This window comes from Lactuca saligna, chromosome 5, assembly GCF_052625555.1.
Source record: "Lactuca saligna cultivar CGN05327 chromosome 5, ASM5262555v1, whole genome shotgun sequence".
Lineage (NCBI taxonomy): Eukaryota > Viridiplantae > Streptophyta > Magnoliopsida > Asterales > Asteraceae > Lactuca > Lactuca saligna.
Window position 1 is genome coordinate 294,209,099 of NC_136421.1, and position 16,663 is coordinate 294,225,761.

The following is a 16,663-nucleotide window of genomic DNA, read 5'->3' on the forward strand; positions in this document are numbered from 1 at the left end:
CATGTACAATAGAGAAATCTAGATCCAAGCATTAGGGTTTGTATAAGCACATAGGATGTCTTATGACCAAAACCCATCAGGTGCTTCACATAACTTCTTCTTTAGCTTCTCGAATGCCTCATCGTGCTTCTCACTCCATGTATACGTAGCTCCTTTATGGGTCAAAGCTGTTAGTGGAGCGGCTATCGAAGAAAAGCCTTGGATAAATCATCGGTAATATCCGGTTAATCCTAGAAAGCTTTGAATCTCCGTGGGACTCTTCGGACGTTCCCACTTCATTACAGCCTCGATCTTGGCGGGGTCAACCATTGTTCCCTCTTGGTTAACAACATGACCCAAGAATTGGACTTCCCGTATCCAAAAGTCGCATTTGGAGAACATTGCAAAAAGCTTCTCCTTCTTTAACACCTCCAACACTTCTCGTAGATGCTTGTCATGCTCCTCCTGGCTTTTCGAGTATATGAGAATGTCGTCGATGAACACTATCACAGATTTATCGAGGAATGGTTTAAAAACCCTATTAATCAAATCCATGAATGTTGCGGGAGCATTGGTTAGTCCGAATGACATAACCAAGAACTCGTAGTGTCCATATCTTGTTCTGAATGCAGTCTTCTCAATATCCTGCTCTCTCACCTTCAGCTGATGATATCCTGACCTAAGATCGATCTTTGAGAAGTAGCTCGAACCTTGCAGCTGATCGAATAGGTCATCAATCCTCGGTAATGGATACTTGTTCTTCACCGTTGCCTTATTCAGCTCTCGGTAGTCTATGCACATCCTCATGCTTCCATCCTTCTTCTTCACGAATAACACCGGAGCTCCCCAGGGTGATGAACTAGGTCGAATGAAACCGCTGTCCAATAGCTCCTGAAGTTGCGTCATGAGCTCCTTCATCTCCGTCGGTGCTAATTGATAAGGTGCCTTTGTTATCGGTGTTGTTCCTGGTAACAAGTCTATACGAAACTCCACTTGCCTATCAGGTGGTAATCCGGGAAGATCTTTGGGAAAGACTTCCGGATAATCACACACAACCGGTACATTCTGCACCTCTTTCTTTTCCTTCTTAGCATCGATTACGAATTCCAAGTACGATGCACATCCCTTGGACAAACATTTCCTGGCTTTCATCAGGGAGATGATTCCAGAATTCACTCTGCGTTTGTCCCCGTACACCATAAATGATTCCTTTCCGGGTGGGTTTATCCTAACTATCTTCTTTCGGCATAATATCTTGGCATCGTTGGCGCTAAGCCAATCCATACCCAAAATGATGTCGAAACCGTTTAACTCTATGGGTAATAGTTCTTCGTGGAATTCGTTTCCATTTAGGTTAATGACGATATTCCTAATACGATTACTAACAGGTACGAATTTGCCACTGGCAACTTCTACAATCAGGGCATTATCTAGTTTTTCTACAGGTAATGCTAATTTCCCACTAAATTCATGCGACACAAAGGAGTAGTTGGCTTCGGAATCAAATAGTATATTTGCAGGAAAACCATTTACAAGAAAGGTACCTGAAGCGACGTCTGCTGCCTCCTTTGCAGCCTCGAGCGTCATCTGGAAGGCTCTCGCCTTCGGCTTCGGTGGTATGTTGGGTTTTCCTGCCTCCTTCTTCTTCGGGCAGTCCTTCAAAATGTGCCCTTCTTCATTACACCCATAACAGGCCTTCTGGTTGAGGGTGCATTCATTGGCATAGTGCCCAGGCTTTCCGCATTTGTAACAAGTGACCCCTCCATCACACTTCCCAGAGTGCTTCTTCTTGCACTTGTCACACCACTTTGCTTCTGATCCTCCTCCTCTCGAACCAGATTTCGAGAATCTACTCTTCTTGTTGGACTTCGAGGATCCATCGAACTTCCGTTTCTCACCAACCTCGATTTTGCTGGCAGCTCTTCCCTTAATCATGTCCTCCACGGACTTGGCAGCCCAGGTAGCTGCCTCCAAAGTAGGTGTCTGACGTACTGGCACCGCGTACTCCCATGGAAGTCCCTTTGCGTAATTATCAATTTTCGTTAGCTCATCCGGAACAAGATGCAAGGCAAACTCCATCTTTTCTGTGAAGTTGTTCGTGTATTCATCGATTGACATGCTTCCCTTCTTCAGGGTTAGAAACTGGTTCTCTAACTCTAGCAGGTTTTGGGCTGAGCAGTACTTTCGTTTGAATTGCACCAGAAATTCTGCCCATGTCAGTTGCAGGGGCTTGTTGGGGCTTAAAGTCTTCCCCAAGGTATTCCACCAACGTACAGCGCCTCCTCGAAACTGATGCACTGCAAACGTGGTCTGTAGCTTTCCATCTCCGAGATCCAATCCATGACCCCGATTGGATCTTCCTTTCCCGTGAAATTTGATGGCTTGCAAGTCAGAAAATCCTTATACTTGCATCCATTCCTCTCGACTTCGTCATCTTGGTTGTTTTGTGGGACTATTGGTGGGTTGACTTAACCAACAGTTCCACTGTAGTCTCCTTCCTCAGTCTGCCCTTCGTTCAACTCGGGCTGTTCGATTTGAATAGTTGCTTCCTCTCGATTTTGCTGGAGCAAACGCCTGGTTTCCTCCATTTGACGATCCAACATTGCCTGGATCATCGCTTGCACTCCGGCCATCGTTATTGGTCCGGCAGCGCCTTCCACAACTGGTATTTGTTCTAACACTGGGGATTGGTGTCTGTTCCCATTTGCGTTTACGTTTCCGCTACGGGTCCTTGCCATCTTGATCTATACATCGAATAAGGTGAATTTAGATCTTTATTTAGGACTGATGTTCAAATTATCCTTATCTCTCCGAAACGTTTATATGCTAGTTCTAATATCGTAGTCGTACGTTTAGAATCCTAAACTCATAAGGTTTCCAGATCCGGTCGGCAACAGACCATAGATCCGAACAAAATAACAGCATATCATGCATAAAGCATTTTAGGCACAATTCCTAAAATAAGCTAGTGCTCACACCTCACAATCATCGCTTAGCATTCTAAGTTTAAGTCTAGAAATCCTACAAATTCCTAGTTCGCTTAAACTAATGCTCTGATACCAACTGTGACATCCCCAAAATCACGGCCAGAAACGACCGGTTTTGTTTATACTTTATTTCAAAATCAGAGTTATCTTTTAATAAAAGGGTTGCGGAATTTGTCCCAAAACAATAATATGATAAAGATTTATCAAAAGCATTTCCATAGAAATGTATTTCATTAAAAGACTCGGGATGTCATGTTCGTACAGATCAAAAGTATAAACAGTACAATATAAGCCTTACTACATTATTTCATATCTACAGGCCTATATCCGTAATCCCTCGTCCAAAACATCACACCTATGCTCATGCGCCACTACCTGTAATACATAAAACTGAGTGGGTCAGGCTTGGGAGCCTGGTGAGCACATAGAGTTTTCAACCCACAATAAATAAGTTTATTAATTTCATCAATCAACAATAACCCGATTACCCGTTCCCGTTATCCTCACTTTACATCCCTAAACACCTATCATAAGGGACCTAGCCTAAGGATCATCATCGGGACGGACACTACTGCTAAGGGGATTCCTCAGCAATAAATGTCCTAATAGGCAACCATGTGGGGGATGGAGTACACCGGTGAACACATCGTTCACAACACCTACAGGTTGCGAGCCTGCTAGTGTTCCACTGGACTGTCTAGGAGAGTCCGTGGTCGTCATCTATACTCCGCTAGATGACTGGATCAACAACAACAACATCGAGGCCTCTCATCATTTTATCACACATCACCTATTATATCTACCCATGTTTTAACCCAACATTTTCGTAGATATAAAATACATATACAGTTTAAATCATTGAAACATGTATAACAACGTTCATCTAGCATAGATAGCAAGTATTCAGATAATATGCACACATAGCACGTAATTTATATAAAATACTTCATATCTATGTGTAAGTTGAAAGTAACTATGCACTCACTTGATTAGGTGGTGACTCAGCACTCGGACAGCGCTTCGATACTCTCAAAATGATATTCCTTCGATAAAACCTAGTATCGATACCACTAGGGTTTAGTCTAATGATAACCGCGAAAAATTAATTATCTGACTATTATTATTATTATATAAGCGTTAATAACACTCAATATAACTCATAATAATAGCCCAAATAATTATTTTAAGGACCTAATAACATTCCTATAATTATTTGAAAGCTATATTAAAAATTACGTAAGCGTAGCATACTTACAACGAATTTGATCGAAAACCGGAACTTAATTGGAGCAGCGTTTCGAAACCGAAAAACTCCTTTTTCTCGGGACTCCGGGAGCCTCGGGGCTTCCCTAGGGTGCTAGGGGTTTAACTAGGGCTTAGGGGTGGTTTGGGGTTGTAGAGAGAGAAAGTATTTAGAGAGAGAAAGGATTTTGGTGTGAAAAATAAGGGCAGCCTCGGCCCCCTTTCATAGGCGCGAAGCCTCGGTGGTACGCAGGGCGTTCAGCAGCTACGCGGGGCGTAGCTTCGGATCAGACCTCCAGGTGTCAAGCTTCGCATGGTGCTACGCGGCCTGATCTCGGACCACATGAAGACCCTTCGTACGCGGCGCGTTCTGAGCTCGGACGCTATGCGTAGCGAGGGGCGACGCGTCACTTATCCGAGGCGGGTACTGAGTCAGCAATGGAGGGTCCAGATTGCGCCACGTCATCAATCTCGCAACAGACTTCGCAAATTTCCTTCTCGACTTCTAAAAATCATAACTTTCGCATACGAGCTCCGTTTTCGATGTTCTTTATATCCACGCGAAGGTGGGAACCTACTCTACAACTTTCGTTTAGACTTCGCCGGCTAATTTTGGCTTGATTTTAAATTTTATATTATCAACGGGCCGGGATAAGATTGGTCCGTTAAATCCTCATAACTTTTTCATCCGACATCCATTTTCGCCCATCTTTTTCTCGTTACGCTACTCTCAACCGGATCTTCGATTCTCATTTAGGTCGTGTCGCCTAAAAACCGCTCGACCTAATATTCGAATTTCGGGCTGTACACTGCTATTCCGAAACTTCGAAAAATCATAACTTCTTCATACGAAGTCAGATTTGGGCGTTCTTTTTATCGATGTCCTTAGTTTAACATATTCTATGACTTTTGTTTAGATCGCTAAGGCTAAATCTCGCTCTATCGTAAATTCACTATTCACGCTTCCCGGTATCGTTCCGGTTCTGTCGTGAAACTTCGACGGGTCATAACTTCTTCGTTATAACTCAGATTTCGGCGTTCCTTATATGCACGGAAACCTTGAGACATATTCTACATCTTTATGTAGAGATATAGGGATTATCTCATACTTAAATTTTGATGCTTATTTTTATTCTTTATTAATTATACATTTATAATTAAATAATAAACACATAAACACACATAATTCACATAATACTCAAATATTTCATCTTTATTACTTCAAAAAGAGTTACAAGAGTTGACCTAGACTATTACATTGAAAAAAATGCTTAGCCCTGAAACCCGGGCGTTACATTTATCACCCAGGGAAGGCCAACGTGGTGGCCGACGCTCTGAGCCGGAAGGCAGTGGCGGCCCCGATCAGAGGCATTTGTTTATGGATGACGGTAATTAATCCATTATTGTAGCAAATCAAAGAGGCGCAGGCCGAGGGCCTTAAGGAGGAGAGGTAGAAGTGTGAAAGGATTGTGGGCCGAGTAGCTTCTTTTGACTACGATAGCCGAGAATTGTTGACCCTTCATGGGAGGGTATGGGTACCATACTGGGGCGGAGTACGGCAGGTGTTGATGGACGAGGCCAATAAGTCTCGATTTTCCATCCATCCAGGGGAAACGAAGATGTATAGGGATCTTCGACCCGACTATTGGTGGCCCTGCATGAAGCGGGATGTCGCCTGGTATGTGGAAAGATGCCTAACCTGCAGGAAGGTTAAGGCGGAGCACCAGAGGCCTCACGGCAAGATGCAACCGTTGGATATACCAGTGTGGAAATTGGAGGATATCACGATGGATTTCATCACTAAGCTTCCCAGGACCACACGTGGAGTGGATTCGATTTGGGTTATAGTGGACCGATTGACGAAGAGTGCCCATTTTATACCAATCCAGGAGAGCATATCGGCGGAGAAGCTAGCCGATATATATGTGCGAGAGGTGGTGGCACGGCATGGAGTGCCTGTTTCAGTGGTGTCAGACCGAGATGTCCGTTTTACTTCCCGATTCTGGAAGCGGTTTCACGACGAGATGGGTACTTGTCTCCTTTTTAGCACCGCTTTCCATCCTTAGACGGACGGACAGAGCGAGAGAATGATTCAGACTCTCGAGGACATGCTGCGGGCATGTGTCCTAGACTTTGGTGGCAGTTGGGATACGTATCTTCCTTTAGCGGAATTTTCGTATAACAATAGTTACCATGCGAGTATTGATCGACCTCTTTTCAAGATGCTCTATGGGAGGAAGTGCAGGACCCCGATTTGTTGGGGCGAGGTCGGTCAGAAGGTCATTAGGAGCACCGAAGTGGTGCTCAAGACGATAGAGTTGATCTAGCAGGTTCGTAGCAGACTGCAGACTGCGCAGAGTCGGCAGAAGAGTTACGCTGATAGGAGGCATTCAGATGTGGAGTTCCAGGTGGGCGATATGGTCCTCCTGAGGGTATCACCCTGGAAGGGTGTTATCAGGTTTCGGAAGAGGGGCAAGTTGGGCCCCAGGTTCATCGGTCCTTTTAGGGTTTTGGCCCGGGTGGGACGGGTTGCTTATCGGTTAGATCTCCCGGCAGAGCTCAATCAGATCCACAACACTTTACATGTTTCTCAGTTGAGAAAATGTTTGGTGGACGAGTCAGCAGTTGTACCCTTGGAGGACATTCAGGTTGATAGCAGCCTGAATTGTATTGAGAAACCCATAGCAATCATAGATCGGAAGACGAAGACCTTGAGGAACAAGGTGGTTCAGTTGGTGAAGGTGCAGTGGCAGCACCGGAAGGGTTCCGAGTGGACATGGGAGGCAAAGGAGGAGATGAGGGAGCACTACCCAGAGTTATTTCTAGAGTCAGCAGACTTTGAGGACGAAGTCTAAGATAAGTGGGGGAGAATTGTAACGCCCCGTTCCTGGTACGTATTTATTTTGATCAAATGTTCTTTTAGGAAGAGATACTCGGCAAGTTGTAGCCCTAACTCGCCGAGTAGATGTCAAGTTGGATACGGGCTTTAAGTGGTCTACTCGGCGAGTCCACGTATAGACTCGACGAGTAGGCCAATCAGGAGGAGACCCTAATTCTTAGGGTTTGCAACCTATTTAAACATCCTTATAGCCCCCATCTCAGCCTCCATCACCCTCCGAGTATTCCTTATCAAACCCTACCCATTTTATTAGTGAGTGTGTGTGTGTGTGTGTTTATTGCTTGTGAAGGCACCCTTGGAGTAAGAAGGAGAAGGAGAAAGTTGGAGAGTTCAAGGAAGAGGAAGTAGATCCAGAATACACACTCTATTGATCATCTTTTCGGGTATTAAATTTCATACCTTTCTTATTGATCATATAGATCTATGTTGTTCCTAATTTGTGGTTTCTAAGCCCAAAAACCACCAAATCCCTTATGATTAGGCCTTGTGGCCAGGTTATACCTCATATCTGGACACTCATGGCATGCTAGAAGTATAAAGTCTTGGTGGTGGTTGTGATTAAAGTCCCTATTGAGCCTAGAACCTCATTAAGAGCTTATTTTGGTCATATGAAGCCTTTAAAGCCATGCATGCACGTAAAGTTAGCAACTTTACGTGAAAAACATGCCCTAGAAGTCTAGATCCATGATTTGTAGCAACTGCATGGCTCAGATCGGACATATATGGAAAAAGGGCTGAATGAACTCGGCGAGTTATATAAAGTTAGCCGTCGACTCGACGAGTTGGAAGAACAACTCGGCGAGTCCGATGAAGTTTGCCTTAGAACTCGACGAGTTGTATGAGCAACTCGGCGAGTCAGATGAGTTTTCCCGAGTAAAGTGGTGTTTGAGTAGGAAGGCTTCATTCCTTTGTGCTATGTTATGCTATGCTCAGTTAGTTTCCGAACTTCGGTCCGATGTAGTTAGTTCCGGACTTCGGTCCGATGCAGGGGACAAGGTCCCAGTCAGTTCCGGACTTTGGTCCGATGCAGTTAGTTCCGGACTTCGGTTCGATGCAGGGCACAAGGTCCCAGTCAGTTCCGGACTTCGGTCTGATGCAGTTTCCGGACTTCGGTCTGATGCAGTGGGCAAGGCCCAATATGTGTTTATATGTTCTTGTACGGTATGTGGTAGCTTGGGGGAGCTCACTAAGCTTTGTGCTTATAGTTTCAGTTTTGATTTCAGGTACTTCCACAAGTAGAGGGAAGAGCTCGGGTTGATGTCATCGCACACACCACAGCTTCAGTTTATCCTGGGAGTTGTTGTAGCTTCTCATAGATATGATTTGATACAGTCTTGATACAGTTTTCTCATAATACTTTACTATGTTTTGAGATATTGACATACGAGTTTTATTTTATGATATTGACATGATGTTTTCAGTAATTATTAAACAAAAAAATTTGGGTCGTATTTTGGGATGTTACATATTGTCATTTAGGGCTTTGGAGGAAATCATGTTTAGGGCTTTTGGGAGGAAAATCAGAGGCAATGAAAATAAAATGAGGGAACGGGAGAAAAAAACAGAACGAATGGAGAAAAAGTCATGGTCCTTTCAACAACTAATTGGTGAGGCCCAAGAAAAAAAAAATCAAGAAATCTCTAGCTATTACCTAGCTAAAGATCTTTAATTTGTGGCATATTAGCATGAGATTTCTTTTGTTGAAAAATTTATAACAATTTATCGCCAAGCCCTCAGTAACCCCTCACTAAAAAGGATTTTCTGAAATCCGTCGTAGATTCCTCAGAAAAGCTTCGCTAATTAGCTACATAAAGGTTTTTTCGCTAATTCAATCGCAAAAAGTCAGGTTTCTAGTAGTTATATCATTTTTTAGATAATTGTTTTCTACATATTTTAATATATTTTATTTATTTATTTTACAAATATATCACTTAAACATTGATAAAGTAAATATATTTAAAAAAACTAAATTAAAATAAATTTTGAGAAATGGACAAGTAAGGCTAACTAAATGTTTGGTGGACTAAACGGGTTGATGGGTTTTTGTAGTTTTTTAATTTCTTTTTAATTATAATGGACAACTAACCAGGTTTTTAGTCATCAATATGAGTAGTCTCACAGTGTGCTTTCTAAATACACCAAATAAAACCGTAAATGATAGCAATAAACAACATACGTGATAAAATAAATATGTATTAAAATCATATCATTTACTTATTTAATATATTTTTAAACTTTGATGATTATTTAAAAATTAAACATTTAAGATAGCATGATATAATTTATAGATTGTGAACTATTATTATTGTTAATAAATTTAAAATTATTTAGGGTTAATATTATAAAAGCCCTAAATTTTTAACCCGTAATTTGAAAAAACCCTAATATTTTTTTATTATTGTTATGGTCACAACTTTCTCGCAGAATTATCACTCTAGCCCATTTAACGAGTTTCATGGTAAATTTGGTTAATTTTTTTGCAAAATCAATCCTAAAAGTTCATATTTGGTCCCTGAGGTTTGGAAAAAATTACACCACATGATTTTTTAACTTTATTTTTCGTTTTTTGTATACTTTATCTATTTTCGGTTTTTTTATAAATATATACATTTTTTATTTTCTTTTTTGTATATACTTTATTTATTTTCATTTTTTACCTTTATTTTTCATCAATTTGATTTATTTACCTTTTTACATTTTGTTTTCTATTTTATAGTGTATATATAGAGTATATTAGAGTTTTCTTTGTTTTTTTTTTCATATTTTGTTTGTATTATATTTTAATTTTTTCATCTTTTTATTTTTTTTCTTATTTGTTTTCCAATTATTTGTTATTATTATTATTATTATTATTATTATTATTATTATTTTGTATTTTTAAATTATATGGACCGAGTATTTTGAAAATCTTTCAAATTTAAAATGCATGCACTTCCTAAGCCATTTTACAATGTAATATTGAAGAAAAACCGATACTTCTACATGAAATATATAGTATAATTCCTACATAATATATGAATTAAAAACACACATGACTATTTGGTTTTCTTAATGCTCGATTTTTACTTTGCAAATCGTTGAGTCCATTCTGCAGCTAATGCATCATGTTTACTTATGTCTATCAAGTACAAATAAGCAATTCTTGGAACTTGAGGTTTATCTGCAACAATTGAAAAACAAAATTATCAACTTTATCTAAATTTCAGATTTTTAAAGATGCTAAAAGATTATAATATAACAATTCAGATAGGGAATTTAACGATTAAACTATAACAAAAAGAATAAAATACATACAAGGGTTAGGGTCGGCGAAGATTGATCTCAAAGCAAGTAGCACCTTTGAAATTGTTAAAGCACAACTCCAACTATTTTCTTCCACGATATCCAAGCTAACATTGCCTGTTGAATCTACATTGCAATTATATATTCGTGTTTTGACATACAAAAAATAAAAACAAATAATTGGAAAACAAATAAAAAATAGAAATATGAAAAAATTAAAATATAATACGAAAAGAAATATGAAAAAAAAAAACTCTAATATACTCTATATATATACACTATAAAATAGAAAACAAAAGGTAAAAAATGTAAAAAAAAAAAAATCAAATTGTTGAAAAATGAAGTTAAAAATGAAAATAAATAAAGTATATAGAAAAAGCAAATAAAAATGTATATATATTTATAAAAAAATCGAAAATAAATAAAGTATACAAAAAACGAAAAATAAAGTTAAAAAGTCATGTGGTGTGATTTTTTGCAAACCTCGGGGACTAAATTTGAACATTTTAGGATTGATTTTGCAAAAAATTTAACCAAGTCAACCATAAAACTCGTTAAGTGGAGTAGAGTAATAATTCTGTGAAAAAGTTGTGGCCATAGCAATAATAAAAAATAAATATTAGGGTTTTTTCCAATTACAGGTTAAAAATTTAGGGCTTTTATAATATTAACCAAATTATTTATTATAAAAAATTTTATATCTCTACAATATGTATTTATATTACATTTATTTTATAACTATTAAAGATATATACATAATAACACAACCAATTATACATGTATATATAGAAAAGAGTAAATTACTAAAACCGTCCCTATGGTTTGGTCAAAATTACACTTCCTAATTTTTTTTTGCACTCGGATCGTCCCTGTGGTTTGATTTTGTTGCGTTTTTCGTCCCTTTGGTTTGGTCAAAATTGCACGTTTGGTCTCTAACTTTATGTATGTAAGGGACGAAAAACACAACAAAATCAAACCACAAGAATGATCCGAATGCAAAAAAAAAAAAAAAAAAAAAAAAAAAAAAAAAAAAGGTTAAGGACCAAACGTGCAATTTTGATCAAACCATATGGACGATTTCAGTAATTTACTCTATAGAAAAGTATTATTTATATGTAGAAAAACTCATATATTATTATTTACGTTTTAAATAAAACCAAATTTTAATTTTTTTAAAATACATGACGAACTAAAATATGATAAGATATACATATCATTTATATTTTCTTGATTGTATTCGAAAACATATTAAGTAATTACATTTGTTAGATTGTCTTCTTCATATAGAATTATACTATTGGTTTTTGGAAAATTAAGTAATCTAAGCACTTTTTTGGGTTTTTTTAATATAACCAATTTTTTTGCAAAATAACCACATATTTCAGAATGGATCATTCCGGAACGAATTCCGAATTATTTTTCTGGGTAGCCCGACCCATTTCATTGGGTTTGGAATGCCTATTCCGGAGGACCTGTATGTGTTCCGGTCGGGATTTTAAATTTCAAAATCTGGAATAGAATTTGAGGCGGCAACTTCATTCTGGAAAGGCACATTTTGATTATTCCGTTCCGACTCGATTCCGACATTCCGACTAGATTATGACGTTCTAACTCGACACACATGTCCGTCATGAAAGACGAGCACTATGACCTCGTTATTTTAGGCGTATGTTCTTTGTTTTCTACTGTTACTTACTGTTTCAGATATAGTAGACCACCTCCGGAATGAACACAAAATGTTCCGGAGCTTAAATTAAAGATGTCATTGTTGTAGGACTAACTAAAAAGTAGTTTAGATGTGTAGTTATTGTTGATTTATATCGAAATGTCATGTTATGGATCTTAAAATATCATTCTGAAAGGCTCCAGAACGCAAAGAACCATTTTGAAACACGATGAATGCGTACGGAACATCAAGAAAGGTCCGGAACTTGTCAGGAATATTGGTCATTTCCATTATTATATAATGAAGTGCTAATACCTTTTTTATTTATGTAGCACGACATGATTATTGATGCATCAATTATACTCTCGTGTAAACCCAAAATTGGTAGGGAAATCCTTGTGACATTCAGAAACAGACCCGAATGCGAGACTATGTTCCGGAACACATGTTTCGGGAGGTGGTTAGACATTCCTAATGTGGATGAGGATCCTTTGCTTCTACATTACATCATTTCCCACAGATTTATCACCGACCCCCGAAGCGAAGTAGAGGAAATGGTTTTTAAGATTAGGGGTTATGAGTTGTCTTTTGGGGGGAAAGAATTTTGTCTTATCATTGGCTTCCGGTTTGGTGACTTTTTTCCTGCTACTGCATCCGGTGCCGCCTTTTCGTTCCCGTGCCTTTCCTATGGTCCTGACGAATGTCTCGGTCAAATTACGACATGTTACTAATGTGTTTAAACAATCACTTAATGCGTTATCAGACGAGGATGTAGTCCGTGTATGTCTTCTATACCTCTTAAAAAAGGGTTTCAATGGATGGTTGGCTAAAATGCATGTTAGAGAAGGGTATTTCGCTTTATTATTCAATCTTGATGAATTCAACAAGTATAATGTCGTCTATTTTATAATTATTGATTGTAATTACTTATAGTTACTAATATTTTTTTAGAAATTAATTGTTAACTAATTTTTTATATGACAGATATCCATGGGGAGGATAATTTGGGATAAATTGTATAAACGGTTTTTTACTGTATTCAATAAGGTTTACAAGCTTATACATCCAGACGGACCAAAAGAGAATGAACCTCAAAAATTGACCTACACCACACAGGGGTTTTATACGCTTTTAAGGTAAATATATAATAAAAAATTTATTATTTGTTTTTGTTTGCTAACATTCTAATTATTATTTTTTATTTGCATGCTAACATTTAAATATGGATTCTTGAGACTTTTCTGGTGAGCAGATTATTTGGTACCCGAAAACAGAATGTAATATCTCGGGTTTGTAACACCCCAACTCCCAGGTATAAATTCTCAAGTTTAATATTCATTTTTGAGCCTACTCGACGAGTTGGTTGCCCCCAACTTGTCATGTAGAAGATGGATATGGTCGCGTGATTTATGGAAGCTACTCGACGAGTTGGACGACCCTAACTCGATGAGTAGGTGTTGTGCATGAAAACCCTAATTTTTAGGGTTTGCACCCTATTTAAAGGATCATAAATCCTTTCTCCCAGCCTCCTTACCACCTTTTCACGTCTAAAAGAAAACCCTAAGCAATCTAACCCCCATTTTGATTGTTTGTAAGGCTAAAAGTGTGTTGTTTGTGCATTTCTTGAAGTGATTTGAAGAGCTACCAGCTTGGAACGAGAAGGGGATTGTAGATCCAATATCTACAGCATTTTGGAATCTATTTGAAGGTAACAAGTCATTACCTTGATCATTCTAGTGTTAGATCTCCCCATTCAACAATTTAAGGCCATGTCTAGCATATTTGTGGGTTATTTCGGGTATTGAGCATGATCTGAAGTTGTAACTTCAGATCTGGACTCCTCTAAGCCCTCACAATCATAAAGTCATAAGATTTATCAAGCCTTGGCCCTTCTCTTTGGCTTAAACCTCTTCCTTAGCTTGGTTTTGACATTTAAGGCCTTGCATGCACGTAAAGTTTGCAACTTTACGTGGTAACTATGCTCTAGGAAGCTAGATCTACAGTTTGGAGCTTTAGGGTAGCTTAAAACGTCTAAATAAGAAATGGATAAAGGAACTCGACAAGTTAGGTAGCCAACTCGACGAGTTAAGACGGGTTTTCCCGCGTTCTGGATTCTGCATGAACTCAGTGAGTTAGCAAGGTGACTCGACGAGTCGGTTAGGGTTTTCCCGACATATTGGACACTGCATGGACTCAACGAGTTGTCTGGAAACTCGGCGAGTCAACTGGGATTTTCATGGTTCTTTGAGTTATGAAGGAACTCAATGAGTCAGTAAGCTACACTCGACGAGTCGGGTCAACATGGACTGTTGACCTTGACCATTGACCTTGCCTTTGACCAAGGGTTGATCGGTTTGACTTCTGAGGGTATTTTGGTAAGTTGGGTATTTATGGAAGTGGATCATTGGTGGTTGTAGGTGTTAGTGTTTGGATTGTATTTTAGGAGTTTGACATTTCAGTTCCAATCGACATTGTGAGGCAAGTTGTCCTCACTATATTAACAGGGTCGAAGGCACTAATGCCGGCCTTTTTCAGATTTGTATCCGGGTTTATTGCATGTTGATATGCTTAGTGACATGTTAGATCGGTATCCTGGTATATAGGATGATGCTATATTAGTGAACTGTTAGGTCGGTATCCTTGTATATAGGATGATGCTATGATTATTGATATGTTAGATCGGTTAGACTATTGTATATGCTAGCATTTGATATTTATATGTTGATTGTGTGATTGGGGATAGGTTGAGGCGGACTTGCTTTGTGTTGGAGGACAACAAAACCAGGGCAGACCGGAGAGACTGCAGACCCGGTAAGGGCGTACTAATCAGACAGGATGCCCGACGAGCGGTCCGGATAGGATGATAGCCACTAATTGAAGCTCGACTCGAGCTCGTTTAATAAACGAGCCTCATATTTAGGCTCGAGTTTGGCTCAGGCTCATTTAATTTGATCTCAAGTCGAGCTTTTAACGAGTCGATCCTGAGTATCTCACAAGTAGCTCGGCTCACTTACACCCATACCTGTACTACGGTCCAGACGCGTCGATGGCTCAGAGAGCAGTCCGGATAGGACGATGGCCCTGTGAGGCGGACCAGTCAGGCTGATGGCTCATTATGCATGATGTTTGCTTACTTGCTATGATATAGCTATGATTGTATGGCGTTGGTATTTTGGGGAAACTCACTAAGCTTCGGGCTTACAGTTTTGGATTTGGTTTCAGGTACCTCAGATGACCACGGGAAGGCGAAGGCGTGATTGTGCACCTCCTCACATTTTTATGATTTTGTTTTCTGGGATACTCTGATATGGAAATGTTTTGAAAACAATTTATAATAAATTATGGTTTTTGAGTGTTTGAAAAGTTTAAAATTGGCTTGAGTTTTATGGATGTTACAAGTTGGTATTGAAGCCATGATTTGAGTGAATTGGGGGAACACTCGTGTGAACCTGGTCTCAAACCAAGGAAAAGATTTTAAAATGATTTTCAAATGGTTCTCAAAATACTAAAGGAGGATGCAGAGTGTACGATCAGTCGGAGCCAATAAGTAGACCCCAAAATCCCATACGAATATTTGATATTATGATTGTTGGATTAGGTGTCCAAGCCCATAACTATAATTGGTATGTACTTGACGCGAGAGTAGCATGGTCCATTTGGGTTGCATTCACCAGAACAATCTGATAGGATGGATATTTGAGAAAGAGGTTATTTGTGATTTATTAATATATTATAAGTACAATATATTAATTGTGAAATCATAATACTTAATTAGTAGTGATCAAGAATTAATTTGGTATTAATTTGGTGATCAAAAGGGACTAATTAAATTAACGGGAACTGATTATGTAAATCTGTGATACATACGGTTTAGGCTATTGATCCATGATGGGCTAAGTTCATGTAAGATTCCATGAGCAGTTATTCCATATGAGTTATGGATCATAAACCTAAGTGTAAGAATTAGGGTTACATATGACCCTTGGAATTCTAAACTATAAATATGTAACCCCTTGACCTAAAATTGGTGACACTAGTGATCTTAGAGATACTATAGCCGATTTTGAGTGCCTCATAACCTCTCTCTCAAGTTCTCCAATTGTTGGTGGTGTTTTGTGAACCATTTGAGGCATCACACTTGAGGTTCTAAGTTCTTAAAGGCCAAATACAACAAGCTACAACAAGAAGCAATCTTTTAACCAGTTTTTATGATTCAAATGTCAAATTATATGCTAGTTTTAGGCTTCATGCTTTGGATAATTTTGTTGCATGTATAACTAGAGAAAACTTAGATCCAAAGCATTAGGGTTGTATGTGCACCATAGCGATGTTAGAGTACATAAAACCCAATAATGGTATCAAAGCCAAGGGTTGTTTTATGTTATATTGATGCATGGTTAATTGTTCAAAGTTAAAAAAAAAAAAGTGAAAAATTATTGTCTAGACAGTGGAATCGACGAGTCCCATTAGTCGACTCGACGAGTTGGGTCATTTGGTGATGAACTCGACGAGTCCAGTATCCGAATCGATGAGTTTGATCATCAATTGGCAGTTTTTTCGGGTTTTTTGGTCAGAATTGGATTAGGATCATTACCTTAAACCGTTTTG